We start from the raw sequence: 13,365 nt of genomic DNA, 5'->3' as shown, positions 1-13,365 counted from the left end.
AATTTTCTAAACTACAAGAGTCCAGCCCAGCCTTTTTTAAAAAATTTATTTTTTCTAGTGAAAGCATACCAAATGCTCTCTTAGCAATAAAGAGATTTTTGTGGCTTAAATTAATTATGCATTAGTCTCTGGAACCTAATAGACACTATTTAATATGCATTTCTGTTATTTACTCCTTTCCTTCTTGCCACAATGTGACCACCTCCCAGCAGAGTGCTGTAGACATTCAACAGTACAATTCTTGCTCCTACATCCATCTATCTGTCTATCTATCTATCTATCTGTCTATCTATCTATCTATCTATCTAGATATATAAACCTACATTATTTGCACAGTGTCCCATAAAATTTAGTGCCTGAATAATTGAAATATTGCATGTGGCCACTAAAGTTCAGTTTAAATCAGTTCCATCAATACACAATTTCTCTGGAAGAAGTGAAATATTAGTACAAAATCTGAAGCCTTTGAAGAAATTTGTCAGCTTTTCCCATGCCTTGTGTCCAGTAAAAATAATTTTGTTACTTTGAATACTAATATTCACCATTAACCTTTCAAAATTCAAATTCAGATTGCTTACCATACTTCAGATGTATTCCTGCAGACACACTCTTCAATACTGCAGTCCAGAAGGTACTGAACATCATTTTTTCCTGCTTTATGTATATTCATGTATCTAGACAGAAGAGAGATAAAAAGAGAAAGTAAGGACTGTACAGTGGATCGGAACAGAATAATTCCTGTGTTAAGTCTTCCTGTTCACAAGTAATTACAGATGACTGGGAATATTTCCACAAAAGAAAATTTAAAATATCCCCATATCAAACATCAAAGACTTTGCTCAAATGTACTAATTAACTCATAGATGATGAATTTCAAAAATTAAGAAACAGGTTATAAACTCTTTTGGCACATGCCAAGGAAGATATTTGGATCTACTATCTCAAAGCAATGCCTCATGGCACATAAAGCCACGTGTGCCAGTAAGGGGTGTTCAGTTGTGTGTACAGTAAGGGGTGCTCAGTTCTTGTTCCAAAGTCCATTGGCTTAGGCTCACATAAGCTGAAGAGTGTGGTGAGAGCAGAAGAACAAACAATATTCCCATAAAAGTTTATTACATACTGTGTTTTGGCTATAGTGAACTTTGGTAAAGGGTGACAGTAATAACCTGTTCACTGGGCCATGCTTTACTTTCCCATTTGCTCATCTCACTTTTTCCTCCTCCTTCTCTGGAAATGTTCCAGTAAGTGTAGTGACGTGTTCAGCGATCCAGTGTGAGGATGAAAAGAACTAACTTGAGATATTCCCTCAGCTATGGAGTGAAAAAAGCTGAAAACTAGGAAAGGTTGTGGCAAATACAAAGCATTCATACAATGCTACAAATTAGCATGATGGATTTTGCAGAGAGCTGACATAGTGCAGCTTTGCTGTGGGATCAGGAAGGGCTGGGTGAGCGGCAGCTGTGTACTAGTCCTGACAGAGAAACTTCTGCTAGAAAACATTTTTACCTCTCATATCAAAGTGCAAAAGACATCCTAATACAGAGATCTCCAGTCTGTTGACCTGTAGTCTTTTCCAAAATCTCCTCTTTCAGCAGGAAGAACTACAGCTAAATCTGCAGAGAACACAGGCGTATCCTATTTTATGCTTATTGTTCCTAAGAACAAGTAAAAATCCTACAAAGCCTGAGATCCACACCAACATTCCACTTTGAGAAAAATGGATTTAACCTAGATTTTCTCTGCGTTTAAGGGGGGGATGTTGATGATGTTTGAATCTAGGTATCTATGACTTACAGAGAGACGCAAACTAAGACACAGCTTAAAGGGGCAGATAATTACTATTTCTTTGATATAATAAATTTGATCATGTCTACAGAACCAAATTATCTGCTATTTCACATAGTTTTACAGCTTTAACAGAAATTATGTATGTAGAAAACATTCTCAAAAAAGTTGTGGTTTTTTTCTCAATGCTCTTTAAATAACTTGTGGCAACACAGTAAATCCTCAAGAATAAAAGTAATAGTGTTGATAAAGACCGGCATGCTAAGAACAATAATAACATTTTCATTAGTAACTTTGCTATTCTCCTAGAAGACAACAGATTGTTGTGACTACATTAGCAAAGCATAAGTTGAAGGGAAATATCTTTCTTTTAAACAATTGATGCAATTGGGAGAAAAAAACCCCAACCAAACAAACAGGTATACTTCAGAAGAAAACTGCAACATTCAGTTTAGCACAGACTGAAAAAAATCCCTGCACTGAATTGCACTGGGTTATGTTAATGACCTAGACAATCTGAAAGAGAAGATACTGAAATCTGTAGAGAACAATGGAGTTTAAGAGAAGATCCAAGGGGAGAAAGAGGAAAATATAATGATCTTCAGTGGAACCTTGAAGTGTGATCGACAGACAGGAGATGGGGTGGCTAATATGGACCATTGGAGGAATAACATTCCTCTGGGATTTTAATTCTGATTTTATCAGAATAATGATTTATTTCTTCCTAGATTCATCTATAGAAGTTCTCTCCTACTAGGACAAGAAGCATTTCAGATATGCTGTGTTTTCTCTATGAAAAAAGTAAGATTTTACCTCACAGTGTTTTTAATGCACTAATTATCTCAACTTTTCCTATTGGAGAAAAGCCTCATCAAATAAAATCAAATTCACTGATAAATGCTCTATTTGTTAAAAAAATACAGAAATGAGTCAAATATCAAAACCAACATGAAACTGTGTGATCCTAGGGATTGATCTATCAATGCAAATGGTTTACTGTATTACAGCTGGATGGCTATTTCATGGTATCTCAGTGATATGATATCTCTGTCTACATGATACTCTCTATCAGGTGATTACTGGCACAGAACTCACAGTGAGTACCCAATTTAGCTGGTTAGAACTGAGTCTAGGCATGGCAAACCAGGCTGAACTGACCACAGTTACTCTGACATTGCTGTAAAACCTGTGAAGCATTGCCTTGCTTAGTACACATTTGGGTGGAGAAGTTTTTCTGCCCTCTTAAAGTAATGTTAACAAAGAACATGGTTTCTGAAAGTAGCTTGTGAGAGACTGTCCTCAGGGACCCTGTTGCAAAATAATGGGAGTCATATTTAGCTCCTGGCTCTTGAGTCACAGGGAAGTCACGGCAGAAGTGTGACAGTGATAACAATCTGTCTGTGCAGGCAAGCATGGAGTGGTACCTCTCTCAATAGTTTTGCAAGTTCCATTCAGGAAATAACCACTCTCTGAGATGAAACACCATCACTGGTTGAACTACAAAGTCGGTTTCCCAATAGAGTGCCGGATATTCTATACAAAGATATCCTGTGGAAGCAGGATGAGCCTGGAAGAAACAGAATAAACCTTAAGTCTGTTTGACTTCACCTTGGAGTTATCCTTTACAAAATACTGCAGCTGAGAGAACGTTTCTAATGTGCTCACAGGAACAACCAGTTCTCTACAGCATAGTGTTTAGGGAATGATCTAATTAACCTAAATATAAGAGAGATTACTTCTTCCATTGTAAGAGAAAGGATTGAGAAATCAATGCTACTTACCATCACCTTCACAAGGAGTATATTTTTAACAGGTATTTAAACGTGCATACATAAATAGAACACATTTGGATCCAAACTACTCACTTGCAGCAACTGAATAATCTGAAAACATGGTATTCCTGACGTCCTAAAAATAAAAAACTGACATTTAACATTCCCTCCTTCCCCCCCCCCCCAGGAGTTTGTTATAGATTCAACATCTCCACACACTGGTAATTGCAACTAGGAACAAAATGTACTTTTCTCTCCCTTTTTTTTTTTTTTTTCTTCTTTTTCTTCTTTTTCCCCAAAACTGTTTTCAAATAACTAGTAACAGGTTACTTATTCTTTTCGTCACATAAATACTTGCTCTGCTATCCCATATTTTAAACTGATTTTCTAGATGAGCGCCTTGGTAACAAATCAACATCAGCAGGTTTCTTTATGGAAACACTGTCATACATAAAATACAATAAAAATGGTGATATTTAAATAATTAAATTTTCTTAATGAAAGCAGATTAAGTAGATATTTTATTTGTGTTTTGGGGAACCTTTTTCAGCTTTCATTTGTGTAGAAATTTTTCTGTGAGAAAAAACTATCCCGAAATAAAGCATTGTATCCTTACCAGGTCTCAGTCTGCTGTCATGATGTCAATTTGAAAGTAAAGTACAGAGGAATTTTCTTCTAAAATTCCTGTTTGTCAAGAACTTTCATAATTATATTAACTCTTGTTTTCTATAAGAAATGTGGGGTTTTTTCTGACATGATGTCTGCTCTGAGAAGCAGCCAAATGGCTGAAAAGTGCCATCTGGTGCCTCCAGAGGAAATAACTGAACCTGAGCAAATACACCATGACTGGAGGAGTGAAAGAAGTCCTGCATCTTCCTTTTCAGGAAACTACAGGAAACACAAGGATTTTGGGGGAAGAAAATAACATTTTCTCCCTTAATTGTTAGAATCATAGAGTCATTGAGGTTGGAAAAGACCTGCAAGATCATCAAGTCTAACATTTGACTAAACACTACCATGCCAACTAAAACATAGCACTAACTTCCATGTCCAGTCATTTCTTGAACACTTCTAGGGCTGGTGACTCATTCACCTGTCTAGGCAGCCCGTTTCAATGCTTGACAACACTTTGCATGAAGAAATTCTTCCTGGTGTCCAACTTGAGCCTCCTGTGGCTCAGCCTGGCTGTGTCCTGTTGTCCCGTTTCTATTTATCTGGGAGAAGAGGCTGAACCCTGCCTGGCTACAATCACCTTTCAGGTGCTTGTAGAGAATGATAAGGTCCCCCTGAGACCCTTCTTACTCTGGGCTAAACACCCCCAGCTCCCTCAGCCACTCCTCATCAGAGATGTGCTCCAGACCTTCATCAGCTCTGTTGCCCTTCTCTGGACATGCTACAGCACCTCAATGTCATTCCTGAAGTGAGGGCCCCAGATCTGAGCACAGGATTCTAGGTGTAACCTCATCAGTGTTGAGTACATGGCGACAATCGCTGCCCTGGTCCTGCTGATCACATTCTTTTTGACACAGGCCAGGATGCCATTGGCCTTCTTGGCCACCTGGGCACACACTGACTCATGTTCAGCCACTGTTGACCAGCACCTCCCAGGTCCTTTTCTGCTGGGCAGCTTTCCAGCCACTCTGCCCCAGCCTGTGGTGCTGCCTGGGGTTGTTGTGACCCAAGTGCAAGACCTGGCACTTTGCCTTGTTGATCCTCACACAACTGCCTTGGCCCATTGATCCAGCCTGTCCTGACCCCTCTGCAGAGCCATCCTGCCCTCCAGCAGATCAGTACTCTCAACCAACTTGATGTCATCTACAAACCCACCAAGGGTGCACTTTTTCATCTCATCCAGATCATTGATAAAGACATTAAATGTGACCAATCTCAATGCTAAGCCCTGCCTATGTAGAAGCAATGAGATATTTTGCCTTTGGAGAAATGCACTTCAGCAGTGCTGACCCTTTTCATCATCTGGTACATCATGTCTATGGCTTGAAAAACAACTAATGGATATATTTAGCCCTATTTTGTATGTGCATAGATACCTAGATCACCCACAGGGTTTCTTTTTTGGCCTTGGCATACTGGAAATAATTTCATTTGCACTTCTTTAGCATGGTTCAATTAACATCAGTTGTCAAATACGAAAATTATGGATATAAAGCTGGTTTCTATATCTGTTTCCTTATTCTTTTTGCCCTCAAACTCCTTACTTCTAAAGACTTTGAGACCCCATTTCTACACAACAGACACAAAACCTTAGCTTGTATCCCCTTGAACTCCAGAGAAGTTATCCTGGTATGACTGTCCCAGTTCCTTCAGAAAGTAGCTTTATCTGCAATTGGCTTTGTTCTTCTATTTCTGCTACTGTACTGACATCCTAAATCTGTCTAAAAATGCTTTTCAGCTAAATCCAGGATGAACTGGTATCTCCTAAAATAGAAGGTTTATTGCCTGCAGATTTTATGAGGTCTGGGTGGCAGTGCCCTAAATCACTGCATTTAAACTGGTCTTTTCCAGCTCCTGGAAAGCTGGTCTTTCCAATTCCTGAGGATGAAAATGAGAAGAGAGGGATGCCAAAGTAGAAACAGAGGAAAAGTTCTGGGTGCAGCATTGCTGCAGGACCTAACAAAGGAACCTTAAGACTCCAAATTAGACATGTAAGTGTTGAAACAGACTAAAATAAAAAAAATGTACTGCGCTTTATCAAAGATTTATTTTTACTGGCTTTAAACTAAGTCTCAAATAGATATGATTGACAATTAGCTGCTAAAAGGAATGTATTTATTTATTATGAGACATAAAGGTTCTGGAAAGGACTGTCTGGATGAAATAAAGTAATAGGATTTTTTTATTTTCTCATATGCAGGGAAAAATCAGCTGGAGTTCCAATCAATTTGGAGCTTAGATCTTGCTCCAAAATTTGGTGAAATTCAAAAGTAGTGGATTACTTTTCTTATGGGAGCATATGTATACATATAAGAAGAATTTGTCCCATTCAGTTAGAAGGAGCATGGGATGGCCTACATAATAAAACTTTGAAGTCTTGAATACATTGGACAGGCAGTTCCAAAAAATACATCCTTTTCTCATTTTACCCCAGCATATGATATTTTGCATAATTCACACACTGCATGCTTTCTTGAAAATGGACCAGACACAGAAACTAAAATAATGATGTTCTCCAAATTACGTCTGTTGTCTTTGGTCACTGCAGCTGAATTCAATCAAGACTTCACATCCTGTTAAAGACCCTACTTGTACTTGAGGCACCAGTATCAGTCAGTTCAGCTTATTTTTCCCAAAGTGTTTGAAGTCAACTTGATCTGTCTCTTTTTGGAGGCAGATGCTCAGTCATTTACTTTCTTTTAGTTGAATTTCAGAATTTGCTCACTGAAGGAGCTGGAGATTCCAAGTGAGGATACAATACTTTAAGGCAATTTGTCTAGTTTAACTTGTAATTACACTTTCAACTAAATGGAACAACACATAAAATAGGTAATCCCTGTGAGAAAAGGTCTGAAATTAAGGTGATGGCTACAACAAATTACAGAATTACAGCATTATCTGCCTGATATCCACTACTGAGGGAGATCTTACAGTACCTAAAATTCAGTCTGTGCCCTCTTTAGAAGCTGAACTGTGTTGATTTCACCACCACTCCCCTCATGTTTTTTAATGTTTTTATGTAGTCAACATTTCTCTCAATTGCCTAACTTGAAAAGTAAATTTAATGTGATAAAACTTTACAACAGAGAGTAAAGGAAAAAAACCTATTTTTAAATATGCAATTTAATCTGAAAACAAGTTGGAGACTTTTTTCTTTTTTCTCAAGGAACTAAACCAATAATTATTTCAACTGGCAGATTATTTTTATTTGCTTTTTGGCAAAAGAAAAGGTATTTTTAATTGGTAGAAGTCACTGAAGTCACAACATGAACTACAAATTTCAATGAAGGATAAAGCCATTTTTATCTCTTATCTGCAGGGTGTTTGTTGCAGCTGTAAAACACTGTGTAGTTCTCGACACATGAAGAACTTTTCATGTGAAAAGTGATTTGATAAGTCAGATCACTTTTCTCTACAATCCTTTGCATAAAAGTTCCTAGTATGTTGATGGATATAGGAAATTGTTCATTACATCATTCGTGGGCACCAAAAAAGTGATTATTTTGTCAAAATCCATAAATGGAGTAAAAATGAAACTAAAAAGAAGACAGTTATATAAAAAAGGTATTTGGAAATACACTGCAACATTATCATTGTTATATTACTATTATTATTATTATTATTATTATTATTATTATTATTATTATTATTATTATTGTTCCATTTCACAGTTTGGATTTGAGATCACTGAAAATGCTGACTGGGAAAGATTTGGAAAGAAGTTAATGAAATATGAAGGAGAACGAATGTTTTTTAAAAAGAAATCTTTCTTTTTGTTTACAAATGCCTTTACTCATCCTTGAGGGAAAGAATACTCACTACACTTTCCGCAGTGCCACAGTGGGTTGTTCTGGAATCACACAACCTATAAATGGGAACAATTGTGTCACTGCAGACAGGAAGAAAAATATATTATTAGGTTTTGGAGAACAGTGTACTTAATGACTGTCCTTCTGCTAGTTTCCAGGCCTAGCTTGTGCAAGATTAAAATTAATCTTTGAAAGGCTGCATATTCCCTTTATTCAAAGGGATAAAAGTATCTTGTCTATTTCAATATGTATATTCAAACAGTGTAGACCAACAAAGTTGCACATAATACAGCCCACATTATTGAAAACTCAGGACAATTACAAATAAGCATCTCTAAAAATATGTGATTAACACGTGAACTAATGCCACTGTCATTCCCTTCCCATGGTCAAAAACATACCGCCCTTTGTCAGGTTTTTTCTCCGAGTATCTCAAAGGATTTACAGCTGTTTGAATCCTATGGCCTTTTGGAATTATTTGGGATGCAACTTAATTGCCCTGGCTTCAGATAAAGATGCATGCTTCTCATCAATGTGTCTAACTTCTTGGTAAAATGAAGACATTAAATTAAAAAAAAAAAAACACCAAAAAAAACCCCCAAAAAACACACCTCTCACACCAAAGAAAAAAGACCAACCCAAGAGTATTCCCCATATGATACAGAATCCCATTGCTTTTCAACAGCTAAAGAAAATTGAGAAATAAAACCCAGATTAAAGTCCCTAATGTTATTCTTTGGCATTTTTTAAAAGCCAAAAAGAAATTCTTACAGTTGAAAACTATATTTCAAAATCAGAGTCTTGTCTGGCCAAAGACTGGTAAATTTTACCACCCACATCTGGTATTAAAGCAATTCTTTAGAACAGTTTGAATGACAATCTTCATTCAGTCATGCTCAAAGGCACAAAGATTTTAGATATTCCTGCTTTCTGCTTCATACACTGTTGGGGTAAACAATTAAGAATAATCTCTTTGCATAATTCTTCCATCTGCATCCTCAGGTAAAAAGCAGGTAAAAATTTAGGTAAAAAACCATGGTAAAGGAAAGAGAACACCGATGATTAGGAAAAATTGGTATGAAATTACTGCAGAAGTGATCTCATAGTGAACAAGATGTTCTTCCAACAACTCCGATGAAAAAAGAGAAAAATTATCTTCGTATTTCTGAAACGCTGCTGAATGGTTTTGCACCACATGTTCTGTGAGTATAAAAAAACATCTCTTCCAAACTCTTCTAGCATGTAACACTCTACCCCCAGAGAAATCTGCTTCTGCTTTCCAAAAAATATAAGTCCTGAATTGAAATGTCACATTGAAAAGTTACTGAGGATTATTTTGGACATCCCAGCATGGAAAGCAATGCAGCATTTATTGCGTCCATGCTCAATATAAAAGGAAACCTGCTGAAAACAGATTTCAATGGTCACACTAAAAACTGCAGCTCTATATCCTGAGAAGGCAGGAACATAAATAAAAAGTTTTCAAGAATTTGTGGTAGGTAACTTTTTGGAACAAAAATATTACCATATGGTCTCATGGTCCCAAGACTGGAAGAGCAATGGGACTGCTTAGGAGCCCACCCTGGAAGTCTGGCAGTCAAACCCATTGTGCAACATCACAGTGATAGAAAGAAGGAGCTGTTAATCTGAACACAGACCCTTCTTTCTGTTGATAAAGGAGGCACAATATCCTGAGAGGTCCAGCAATGGCACGCTGACAGCAGCAAGGCCTTAGATAATTTTGGGAGTCTCCAAAGAAGAAGGGATCAAAAACAGAGGATGGAGAGATTGGAAGGGAAAAAATATGAGTAGAAAAAAAGAAAATTCTGAAAGAAAAAACAAATCGAATCTAGCAATGTGATGAGTCCTATCCTTTCCTATCCATGCCTGAATCTTACACCTCACATTTTCATCCCTATTTTCTTTTATAGACATGCATATCATGTTGGTTATATCCCATGGCAGGTGATGTACCACAAATCTATCCAGCTCCTAACCAACTTCAGCCAGGAGTTTCTGCTTCTCCATGGGCTTTGGTGGTGCATCACAGTAACCTTGGCTACAGGGCAGCTATTGATTCAAAATACAAATACAGTGTGAGAGAATTTCACAGCACAACAGGGCTATTGTGACTGGTCTGAACAGCCCCTGTTTCAGCAGAAAATGCAGAATCCAAGCTTCTGAGCACCTGGTTAGATGCTCAGAATGGCGTTCTGATTTCTTCTTGTGCTTGCTCAGGAACTCATGACTGAGATATAAAAACCAGAATGTACATGCAGCATACTATTAATAGGGCACAAGCATAGAACTACAAAAGTGTGTCATCGGAATGATGTCTTTTTTACAGTGATGAAGAAAATGAATGGTGTAAAAATCACAAGAACAACAATAAAAAAGCAACAAAAAAGAAAAGGAAAGAAAAACAAAAAAAAAAAAAAATTGTCACCAGTGCCACCACTGAAGTTGTTGCCCAACATGGACAGAACTCCTTAGCACCATATTCTGCAACTTGGCTCATCCCACCTACTGCCATCATGGATGATACTCAAGAACTTTTTCTCCAAGATTTTTATGACTTCATTTTGCCTTCATTGTGATAAAAGCTCATACCATGACTGAGATACAGATTAAAGACAGAGCTCTGGTTAAAAAATTGGTTCATATTAAATATTTCCTTCAAACAAAAAATATCTGGACAAAAGCTGTTCTGCAGAATGCCTGTGAATATTAAAATATTTTATTAAATACTGTAATTAGATATCTTTCTACCATTTTCCACTACCATTCAGTCAAAGCAAAAGCATTCTACCCAAGTTTGAAATATGAGCAAAAATGCAGAGCAGCAGAGAGTGCTCATGGAAGCCTGTGTCTTCCCCTGCCTGCAGTCTCATCCAGGCAGGAGCAGCTTTCCCCTGTGAGGAAAAGTTTTCCCCCTGTTTATCGCAGAAGTGTGCAGTATCCAGGGGGATTTGTGCATGTGCACCCCTGTGCAGGATTCTCCTCCTTGAGCAATAGAGTCACAGGATGGTTTGGGTTGGAAGGGACTTGAGAGACAACCTAGTTTGACCCCCCCACACACACCATGGAAGGGACATTTTCCACTAGACTGAATTTCTCTAAGCCCCATCCAGCCTGGTCTTGAACACTTCCACGGATAGATCAACAAGACTTGGGACCATAGGGAATTGAATTTTCATAGATTTTCCATTCATGATGCAGCGCTCATGATTAGGGCATAATTTTTCAATAAAGTGTACAGAAGAAGGGATAGTAACTCATATAGTATATCAAACCAATCACAATATTATATGGAAAAATCATACTCTTCCTTTCACTTGATTCCCCATATTCTTTTCTCCCCAAAAAATTAAAATCTGATATGATCCCCTTTCAACTTTCTGTGAATTCTTCTGAAATTCTGAGGGAGTCCTGGTCTTAATAAGTGTACATTTTGAAATATTCTATCAAAATCTTTCCCTTTTGAAAAATTTAATTTCTTCTGGTGAGTGACTGTATAATTACCTATGAATGAGAAGTGTAAATGTATGTTATTGTGAAATTTTAAGTACTTAATATGACATACTGGGCATTCTTGTGATAGTTAAATAAGGTGCTTTCTTTCTCTGTTGAATAAATGGGAACACAGACTACACTTTCTCATTCATATTATAAGGACTCCATATTATGCATGTAAAATAATTCTCACAGGAAGCAATGTATGTTTCATTTGCTGCTTTATTAAGTACATTGTAATTAGTAGGAATTACGCATTAAAATATTAGTACTGCATGCTAAAACTTCAATGACTTGCTCACCTTTTCATTTTTTTTTTAATGCAGTGAAATATAAAACCACAGAATAAACCTCCATTCCCACATCTTCCTATCTTACTAGATCCCTTCTATGTGATCCTTTGCTTAACAGTGTGAAGTCAGAACTGGAAGATGTATACTTACTGAATAAAATTTGTTTGTAGCAAATGTATTAGCAAGCCTGGCAATGCATTTTATTTAAATGCATAAAATTTCCAATAGCTAAAAAAGAGTAGTGGCACTGCACATTTCACAATTACATACTAACCACAAATATCTGGTAGGACTTCTGTAGGAGGGGAGGCTCAGGAAAATTCTCAATCTTTTTCTTCCTTCCCCATATGCTTAATTCTTTAGATTTGGTAAATAAATTTGAGTTTAAAGTACTCCCCAGAATCTTCATGCTGCCCTTCCCAAAGCAGCAAATCTTGGTGCTGGCTTTGTACCATGAATATGATTGGAGTTTCTAGTCCAGAAAGAGGAGAAAAACAGATTTATCCAATAATCCAGAATTACTAATATCAAATAAAACCACTGATCCAAACCCCACAAACACTTTAAAAATCCTTAGTCCATTTGCATCTGAACAGAGAAATTTAAACGAATTTAGGGTTAAAAAGTACTCTTTGACTGCTCACTCATACTCTTATCCGTTCTATCAGTTAATCCAGTTAGTCAAATTTGACAAAATAAGGGTTCAAACATTGTAACTGAGGTTTGAAAATACTTTCAGCAGCAGCCTTATTTTATTTCACTTTTAATTCATGTTTAGTTGATTTGTTTCATTGTGAAAAGGACACCAAATGAAATGCTGAACATGTATGAATATACAATATTCTAAAAGGAAATAAAATAATTACTGAATTACAAGTAATGAATAAATCAATAAAAAAACTATGAACACACTGAAAATCCTTATGGTAAAAATATATTTCTATTGCAAAATAATGTTTCCTATCAAGGAAAGGCCACAGAGAAGGTATTCAACTTTTATACAATTTAACCACAAAGTATTTTCTGCAGAAAATCAGGAAGTTGCAGTAATGTTTCCAGAATGGAAAACTATAGTGTGCTATGTTCAGAGCAGTATAGGAAATAATCAGCAGGAAGAAACTGGAACTGGGACTATGCCAAGTTATTTTGTTGCAGTAATATCAGTATGCCCTAAAGCCTATTCTGTAAATGAAGGGCTTTTATCACAGTTTATGTAAACATGATGTAGGAGGTGAAGGAATTCTGATAAAATTATTTTTATCAAAATAATTTGGATATGGATTTTGATTTTAATGTACATTAGGGAACTGACAGTTTCCAGGTGCAAGCTTCAGTGATTCTGCACATTTGTGCCTCTGCTTTGAGGCATAAATTGTACCACTGAACCCAGAAGTACAATTAGTAAACCTACTGTCTACATTGGGGGCTGTGTTCTAATGAAAGTATTTATTTTTGTTTGGAACTGCATGATCAGGCAAGTAAGGACATACAACCATATTATATGGAAAATAGTTTAGGAAA

General features: G+C 36.8%; 1 long non-coding RNA gene across 1 annotated transcript in view; it reads right to left on the bottom strand.

The window, feature by feature from the left end:
• Positions 1-596: 596 nt before the first annotated feature.
• Positions 597-13,365, bottom strand: part of LOC136301698 (uncharacterized) — a 52,356-nt gene continuing 39,587 nt past the window's right edge. Inside the window, exon 3 of the long non-coding RNA XR_010723920.1 lies at positions 597-674. This is a non-coding gene — a long non-coding RNA (uncharacterized lncRNA). The remainder of the gene's footprint in view (positions 675-13,365) is intronic.

Source organism: Chamaea fasciata, unplaced genomic scaffold (assembly GCF_029207755.1).
Source record: "Chamaea fasciata isolate MVZ Bird 193981 ecotype frontalis unplaced genomic scaffold, bChaFas1.0.hap1 SCAF_1, whole genome shotgun sequence".
Classification (NCBI taxonomy): domain Eukaryota; kingdom Metazoa; phylum Chordata; class Aves; order Passeriformes; family Sylviidae; genus Chamaea; species Chamaea fasciata.
This window is presented reverse-complemented; position numbering and strand designations above follow the sequence as displayed.